We start from the raw sequence: 9,070 nt of genomic DNA, 5'->3' as shown, positions 1-9,070 counted from the left end.
GGGAAGGGTAACAAGCGCAACCAAATGTTTTTAAAAGTTTATAGTTGGGCACAATGTTAAAAAGTGTTTGAAAAGGTAAACAACCTTCTGTGCAACCTCTATTGCTCGGTAAACAGATACTGATTTAGGAGCCAAAGCCAAGCAGGCCACACATTGCGCCAGAATCACATTGCATTCAGGCATACCCAAGAAATGGCAAGCTTGGTAGCATGACACAGCTTGATTAAGTGCCAATGGATCAGCCAATCCACATCTTCACTCGCAGACCTTATCAACCGCCTTGCAATGTAAAGAGGTTGTTCACCTCCTTCCAACATTCTTGCCAACCAATATATAGCTGCATTAGCATCATTTCCCCTCATAGACTTATGTAATGCACTGATCACATTATAATGTTCTTCCCCTGCTCTATCATAAGCAAGATGCTTACATTGAAATGCCTCCTTTGCATCATCCAAGGTGACAATGGCCACGACAGAACGATTTTCTTCACTCGACACCAAATTCATTTCTTCTTCTTCCCTCCACAGACTTAAGTTGCTTAACAGACACTCTCGCTGCAGCCTTAGTAGATCTCCAAGGCATTCAATGCCACACAAGCATCGCCATCACAATTAGACGACAAGAACTCAATAGCATCATCCTTCACCTCAACTCTCACTTCAACACTCTTCCCCACCCCCCTATCGATATCCTCCATTGCTCGCCCCAGAAGTCTCCCACGTGGCACGGTTTCAACGCGTTAAGCGTAAGAACTCGACAACGAAACAACAATGGCGTAATCAAATGAAATGAAGGGTTCTCAATGGTGGCACCAATGAATACAATACTTCCATCCTCAATCACAGGCAAAAACGAATCTTGTTGTGACTTATTAAACCTATGAACTTCATCAACAAACAAAACAGTCCTCTTATTCCAATTATTTTTCACTTTCACCCTCCTGGCTTCCTCAACTACTTCCCTAACATCCTTAACCCCACAAGTAACCGCAGACAAACACACCAAACGATAAGAAGACACGACTGAACCCACAATGGCTTTCGCAATCGAAGTCTTACCGGTTCCGGGGGGCCCCCATAGGATGACGGAAGGGAGACGGTTGGTGTCGACGGCGCAGCCGAGGACCGAAGTGGGTGACAGGAGGTGGTCCTGGCCGACGACCTCGTGAAGCGTACGAGGTCTCATGCGCTCCGAGAGGGGCACCTGAGGCGCACATGTCTTGACACGCTTCGCTGGGGGAGCAGATTCGACCAATTGGTTGGCGGAGGCAGTGGCAATGGCAGTAGCAATGGCGGGTATGATGGGTTTGGCGAAGAAACGATCGAGTTTTGGTTGGGTGGGAGATGGGTTGTTCGGCGGTGGGTCGGCGGAGGGACGGCGGGAGAGAATCCATTCGGTGGCTTTGAGAGTGGATTTTCCGCCGGTGGCGGCGAGGGCTTCGGCGGCTAACTCGTTTGGGAAGCCCATGCTTAGTAGTTGTTCCATCTCCATCACTTTGGATTGCACTTAGAATCGAAGAGACAGAGATTTTAGTTCATTGGAACAACATGGGTTTTGTTTGGTTTGTTCTGTTCGATCATTTTAATACTAATTATTATTATCATAATCGGATTTTAAGAATTTAAGGATCCTATGTGAATTGTCGCTTTCTAATATTCTTCTTCAGAATTTAAAAATAAATTTACTTAAAACAATAATTTTTAAAGTCTCCGGCCAGTTTAAATCTCTCGTGCATCTTTTTCGATATTAATTAAATTCAAGATTTTTGGATAATATATTTAAGATTCTTTATTACAGCACCTAATCATCCAAACTGGTTAGATTACTATTGACATTGACATTTATGTTTTGTGAAGTTTGACTCAACGTCTTGAATTTTTCAAGATGCAGAGTAAAGATCAATGACCTCAAGTTTATATTTTGTGAAGTCAGATTAATCGTTGCCCTTTTAAGTCTACACATTAAAACTTTTACCGATCAAATTTACACATTAAATTGACGATATATATCAATTAAATATAACACAATGATTGGAACCATTAGTGCATTGTGTCATATATATATCATTTTTGTGAGTTGATCTCAATTCACAGACCATGAGCTCCAAGACTTTCTTCTTTTTCTCATAATCTTTTGTCTAGAATTGCATACAAACCAAGAACGATCAATTCTGATCCCACAATACTGAAAAATCAGAAGAAAAAAATAGTTAATTAATTTCAAAAATTAATGTTTAAATCTTGAAAAAACCTAACACCTTTGGTTAATTCAATATATTATCTTCTAGAAATAATGGACATTAATTTTCTTGAAGAAAACTAAGAGTTTCCCTTAAATTCTAAAAGATAAATATATTTAATGTATACATATTGATTAGATTAATCATTGATCCATGATAATCAAACGTTTAGAAGTTGATGAGTTTGGCAATAATTATGAAAATGAATATAAATATAAGAGTATTAGTATCAAAATATTATTGTTATTTGCAGCAATATGGAGAAAATAAGAGTAGAAATTCCATTCAAACAGATTTTAAGAGATTCATTGCAGCAGCTTAATATTGCTCCTCCAACGTTTTCGATTGAAAGCAAAGGACCTGACCATGCAAAACAATATCGAGGTTCTGTTGAAATATTTGATCATAGAAATAAAGTTCGGAGCCATTTCCAAGGGTCATGGAGAAGGAGCAAGAAGGAGGCTCTGAATGCAGTTTCAAAACAAGCATTGGAATATTTGCAAAATGTTCAAATGATTGAAGTAATAGATGTGAATTTTGATAGAGTTGTTAGGCTGCAAGAGAAATTTGAAAATAGGGAGAAAATTATAAAAGCAAAATGATTAATAGCATGATGATGTTACCGATCTAACCCATCGGTTGAACTAGTTAAACCATTCAACCTAGGACTCGGTCGTCTAACCGAGTCATTGTTCGAGTTGGGTTTCACAACATTTACTGATGTCATAATATACATATATTGTAAAATTTATGAAAGTTCGAATCTGGAGAGTATCCGAGCATTATATATTATAGCAGTAAAATAAAAATGCATACCTTCCCAAGTAGAGTTCTTCTCCTAAAATGAGGAGTCCCATAACAGCTACAATTACTGTTGCCAATGATCTAAATGCTGTCATGAAAACTGGACCTTTTTCCCTTATAACCAAGTTCGTAAATACACTGTGATTCCAAATATAACAATTCCCTGCAAAAATTAATTAATCAAATGTTATGAACTATCAAGTTATTGATTCGATAATGTTATTGATTGGTTATAATCGACAGAGTCACGTTATAGCTAGCGTTGGTATCGAAGTTGAAAAATAAACTTACACTGTAAACAGGAGCAAGAAGGCTGATGTTCCAGGACAATTTCCAGGAAGAAGGTTTATGATCAAGAATAGCAGTCATTATTGCCGCAAGTAAAGTTCCTGCTAAGCAAGTTAAGAATGTGAGAGTTATTGGTGCTGGATACTTCTTGATTGTCCACGCCTGCAATAGTTTTAAGCAAGTTAAAGAATGGTAGTCATTCAGTGAATCTTTGCTTGCTTTTTCCGGTGAAACGTCGCTTCCTGCAACCTTTCTGTTACCATTTTGGGGTAGATTGTTGGATTATTTATCCAACAATGTCTACGGATGCATCACCGACAATGACGGTCATTATCGCCGTTACACCGATCAACCAATTTTTTTATTTATTTTAATATTCATTAATTAGTTTTAATGTAATACAAATGTTTTTAACTTTTTCTTGTGCTGTCCACAGCAAGCCTTCAAATTTTAATACAGTTCATCCTCCCTCAAATGAAACCAAATGTTTTATATTTTCAAAATAATACGCTCTACCCTTTTAGTGCAGTCCAATACTACCAACCAGATATACCCTATATTTTTTTTTCAAAAAAAAAAGAAAAAAATTATTTTCCTTCGTTATTGGTTTAAGGGCATTTATGTCTTTTCACTTTTCTATTAAATTTAACGATAATATTACCTGTAAGATGAAGAATGCAGCTAATGCAAGGTATGAAATGAAGAGCATGACAGAGCCTTTTATCCAATCTCCATCTGAGAAAAATGTTAAGTTGATACCAACACTCTGATTCTTCTTATGGTGTCCAGAGGACGACGGTAAGGAAATTACCACAATACCCTTGTATAGAGTCATAAGTGTTGCACCAGCTAAGGCAACAACAGTGCCCACAATTTTTGCTTGAGCACTTGCTTCTGAAATCTTTAGTTTCTCCATTCTGATTTTTTTTTTTTTAATTTTGCGACCAAAAAAAAAAAAAAAAAAAGTGAAATTCTCTTAATAATTATTATTTTGATAATTTTTTACTTTTAATTCATTTAATTTTCCTTAGTTTACCTGCATAAAACTGCCAAGATAAAGGTGATGGCTGGAATTGCATTGGCCATGGCTGACGCAAATGTTGGTGAAGTATATTTTAATCCTGCAAAAAACAGTGTTTTTCCCAGCACAGCTCTGCCATAATAAATATATATAAATTAATTTTTCACCCAAAAATTGATCAAGAATTCTCTAATCAAAGTAATATCTCTACTTCTAGCATTGTTTTAAAGCCCGGAGAGGAGGGCAACCTGTTTTGCTGCCTGGGTCACAGGTTGGACTGATGACGTCAATGATAATTTTATTTTAAAAAAATTACATGTTAATCCCTCAAATTTTAAAAATTACAAAAATACCCTTAAAAATTACTAATTAATCCCTAAACTTTTGACATATCTCCAAAACACCCTTATAAAATTACAAATTAACTCTTATAATTTTGAAATATTATAAAAACCCCCTAAGACCTGAATCGGATTGGAGAAACTACCGAGTCCCGGTCTGACCGGCTGGTTCGGTCATGTTTTTAAAATAGAGACTTCTAGTAGACTCAACAAAACAGGCTGGTGGGTCGAGTCCTAACGGGTACGGGTCCAAAATATTGGACCTAGACCCTACTCTATGCGGGTACGGGTGGACCCATGAGTGCCCCTTTTCTCTCTCTCCAGTTTTCAATTTTTGCAATTACACCCCTAAAATTCCTGCAATTTTCATTTTTTTTTATAATTACACCCCACATAAAACTACTTCAAATAATATCATCAATTAAAACAAAACGTCTATTAAAAATTCATAAATAATTTCCAACTCAACCCAAAGTCAATCACAGATTCCCAAGTTTATTTTACTGCACTTATTGTCTACGTTTCCCCATAAACTCAATTACTCAAACTTCCTCCTCTGAATATCCTACTCAACTCAAAGTCAATCCCAGATTCCTAAAGTCTATTTTACTGCATTAATTGTCTACGTTTCTCCATAAACTCAACTTCCTCCTCCGAATTTTGCCATAACTGCAAATTCTTCATCTCTCTCATCAACACAAGAAGTGAAAATCACTTTTGCGAAAGAAAAATCTAGCTGTGGAGACAGGAGAAGTAGAGACAAGAGAGTGGGCAGTGGAGACAGGAGAAGTGATGTCGGCGATCAGAGACAACTGATGATGATGACGATGAGTCTTTGAGAGAAGGCTAATGAGAGACGACGTCTGGGAGAAGGCTGATGAGATGAGAGACTGAGTTTGAGAGAAGGTTAGGGATTCATTTGGTTTCATGATTTGGAGCAAAATGAAAGGGAAAAGGGTTTTTTAATTTTTTGGGTAAAAAAAGGGTACTTGTGGGCACCTACGGGTGGACCCGTGTGACCCTCTGGCAAAACAGGCTGGTCTGGGTATGGGTCGATACAAAATGGGTTGAAGTTTAAAGACCCGTGCCCTATATTATTTTCCTGGGTTTTAGGTCGACCCACGGGTCTGGACCCGTTTTGCCAAGTCTAACTTCGAGGGACCAAAATGTTATCTTCAATGAATAAGGGGGCCAAAAAGTATTCAAAAAGTTATTTTTATTGGGGCTAAAGTGTTGCCTTCAAAAACTAGAGGTGGCCATAATGATAGAAACTACATTTGTAAGGCTTAAATAATATTTTTCTATATAAATTTTAAAGATTTATGAGATGGTCGGGGTGGCCATAGCCAACCTAGAACTAAACCTAGCTCTGCCCTCGTGTCATAATATCGTCTTCCACAAGGTAATTGTTCATAGGGATACTTTTTTTTTTTTTTTTTTAATGATTGGAGGTGTCTCTGGATCACTTAGGCGCACCTCAACCAATCTTCAAGACCCTAAAACTATTGACTAAGTGAGAACTCTAGTGGCTATCACTATTAACAACTGAGAAAGGACTTGAACTTAAGATCTCTTGAGTAATACACCAAAGGGTCTCTATCAAACCATTCAACCTCTAGAAGTAGTTCATAAATGAGCTATCTTTGAATAGACAAGTCTTTCTTATATATTTCTTCATAATTAATATATTTATACGATAGATGATCATGTAACTTATTATTTTTTGAATAACACAATATCATTTTCCCCAAGATGAACACTTCCAGCATACCAAATAAAACCTTTCTTCTTTGTTTTTATTCTTGGAATATGGATCTATGAATATTTGAGTGTTTCTTATCTTCATAATTAAAAGATTTATACGATAAAAAAAATCATATAATTAAATTAATCACCCTAAAAGGCCAAGAAAGAAGATGTTTCTCCAGACTTGGATGTTTAGTTTGCTTTCGTTATTCCTGCATAGAAGAGAGAGATCCTGAAGCATTAAGATCATGAATCACATCAAACATAACAACAATTAGAAGATTAATTAATGAAATAATTACCTCTCAAAGAGAAGAGCAAGAAGAGCAGTGGCCAAAGTTCCAAAGCCATGAGCATAAACAACCAAAACAATAGAAGCTCATGCCATCATCCAGAGAGACCTTGGAGACAATATTGTAACCTGCATAGCAGAAGCTGCAAAATATGCTTAGTATATAAGGCTTTAACTCCTTCAACATTTCTCTCAATCTCTCAGGTTTTTTGTTTTGATTTCGGGATTCTCTCTGTTTTAAACAATTTGGAGATGGAGAGGGAGAGGGAGAGGGAGATTACACCACCATGAATATGATAGCCATTGCTAGCTTTACGTTTTTACTTTAATGTTTATGACTATGTGATAATTATTTGACCTATAGCTATTCTTTTACATAGATGTCTGTATTTCTTTAAAATGTAGAATATTCTCATTTATTATTATCGGGAAATGCCAAAGAATAAAGAAAAAAGTTTGTACTTATAATATTTTAGATTGATAAATTTAACTAAAATTTTGTCTTTTAATATTAATCTAAAATAAAATAACGTGGATTTTAGAGAGAAGAGAGAGAGAGAGGCGCTACCATGAATATGACTACTATTGCTAGTCTTACATTTTAGCTTTAATGTTTATGATCTCGCCATAATTAGTTTACTTATCGTCATTTTGTTACGTAGATGTTTGTATCTTTAGAATGTCTAGAATATTCTTGTTTAATATTACTTTCGATAATGTTAAAGAATAATTAACAAAGAAACATGAATTCCAATTTTTAATAATTACAAACATCTACATCTAAGAATTTTCAGTCATTTCAATTCATAATTCAATTATAAATCTTTGGGCCTAGTGTTTGATGAGTAAGATGCTTTCAAAGAGATTCTAGTGATAAGAGAATCATACAATTTATCTACATGGACCACTCACTACTAGATAATTGGATATTAATTAAATTTATTTAATTATCAAATTTAATCGAGCAATATTGAAATATTCATTTCAGAGAACCTGATTTAGAATTGCTTTGATTCTCTAATAAGTTGAGGTTCACTTTATCAACAAATCACAAACCTTAATATTATTATGTGAACAAATCTCAAATATTGGAGGCATTAAGAGATATTTAATGCCCTTTTCATGTACTTCTATGGGAGAAGAACTTGGAATTTTTTAGTTTATTATTGAGCACATGCAACAAGCATATATAAATATACAGTACTTGTAAAAGCCCTTTTATATATGTCTTGTCTCATTTTTGCAATTTATAGTTGGAAATATATATATATATATTGGTTCTAATAGGTATTCTTTTCTACGAATGTCTTGATTTTTTTAGGTCTAACCTCAATTCTCATCGGTCAGGTTTAATTCATGCATGTATAAGTTAACTTTTGCGGACAATTAAGATTTACTTACTAAACCATAGCATCTTGATTATTTTAAAACATAGAGCTGATTCATTTATGCATGTTGGTGTCAAAGTCCCATATCGATTGGAAGACGAGGGTCTTGGTTACTTATATAGCACAAGGACACTCTCACCACCCAGAGACGCCTTTTCAGGACAATATCTCTGAGAACTCACCTATTATATGTTTGGATCCGACATATATCAACAATGCATAAGTTAACTCTAAAAGTCAAGATTTTCTGTGAAAAGACAAAATATCTTTCATACGAACTCTAATTAATGAGAATTGAGATTCAATTTTTAAGTCTCTACTTTAGGGTTGCACCTCAGAATTTTCATTGTAATGTTATAAAGCCAATGTCAATACTAATTAATTTTATTTAGTTTTGTTTCGGGACGTTCTTATAAAAAAGTAAAAGTGATGCATACTGCATACAAGCATGCTTCTTCTTAAGTGCCTTTCATTCTTATAAATAATTTTTTCTAAAAGTGCTTTTAAAGTAAAATTAATACCACTTTAAAACTTTATGTTATGTGTATACAAGGCCTCCATTTGTCCTTGTCTTATTCAACTTTCAGAAGATGATTTTTGGCTCAAGATTTGTATTGATTTTCTAAAGAGACAATCACATCAAATTGGAATCCTAAAATCCACCACTTTAATTTTAGTTTTTTTAGAAAGGCTTTTTAAACGAGATATTTTTCCAGTTTGGGGTTTTTTGTTTTTGTTTTTTTAACGTAAATGTATTTAATTTCATTTCAATTTGGTAGTATGTATAAAATGTGATAAAAAAAAAAAAAAAAAGATCATTTACTGTTAAAGGTGAAGCCAGAAACGCTGCGTTTTGGCTTGCACCTTTAGTGACCTTTAATTAGAGGATGATCCAAGGGTGTGTAAGTGTTGCCACCTGTCCAACTATATACAAAAGCATTTCCCTCA

The 9,070-nt window shown here is 35.0% G+C and overlaps 2 pseudogenes; both read right to left on the bottom strand.

Moving 5' to 3' along the window:
* LOC116106003 lies at positions 1 to 1,565 on the bottom strand (annotated as a pseudogene).
* Positions 1,566 to 2,126: 561 nt separating this feature from the next.
* LOC116105940 lies at positions 2,127 to 7,003 on the bottom strand (annotated as a pseudogene).
* Between the last annotated feature and the right edge of the window lie 2,067 nt (positions 7,004 to 9,070).

This window comes from Pistacia vera, unplaced genomic scaffold (assembly GCF_008641045.1).
Source record: "Pistacia vera cultivar Batoury unplaced genomic scaffold, PisVer_v2 Contig507, whole genome shotgun sequence".
NCBI classification, from domain to species: domain Eukaryota; kingdom Viridiplantae; phylum Streptophyta; class Magnoliopsida; order Sapindales; family Anacardiaceae; genus Pistacia; species Pistacia vera.
The sequence above is the reverse complement of the archived record's forward strand: the minus strand, read 5'-3'. Positions and strand labels throughout refer to the sequence as shown.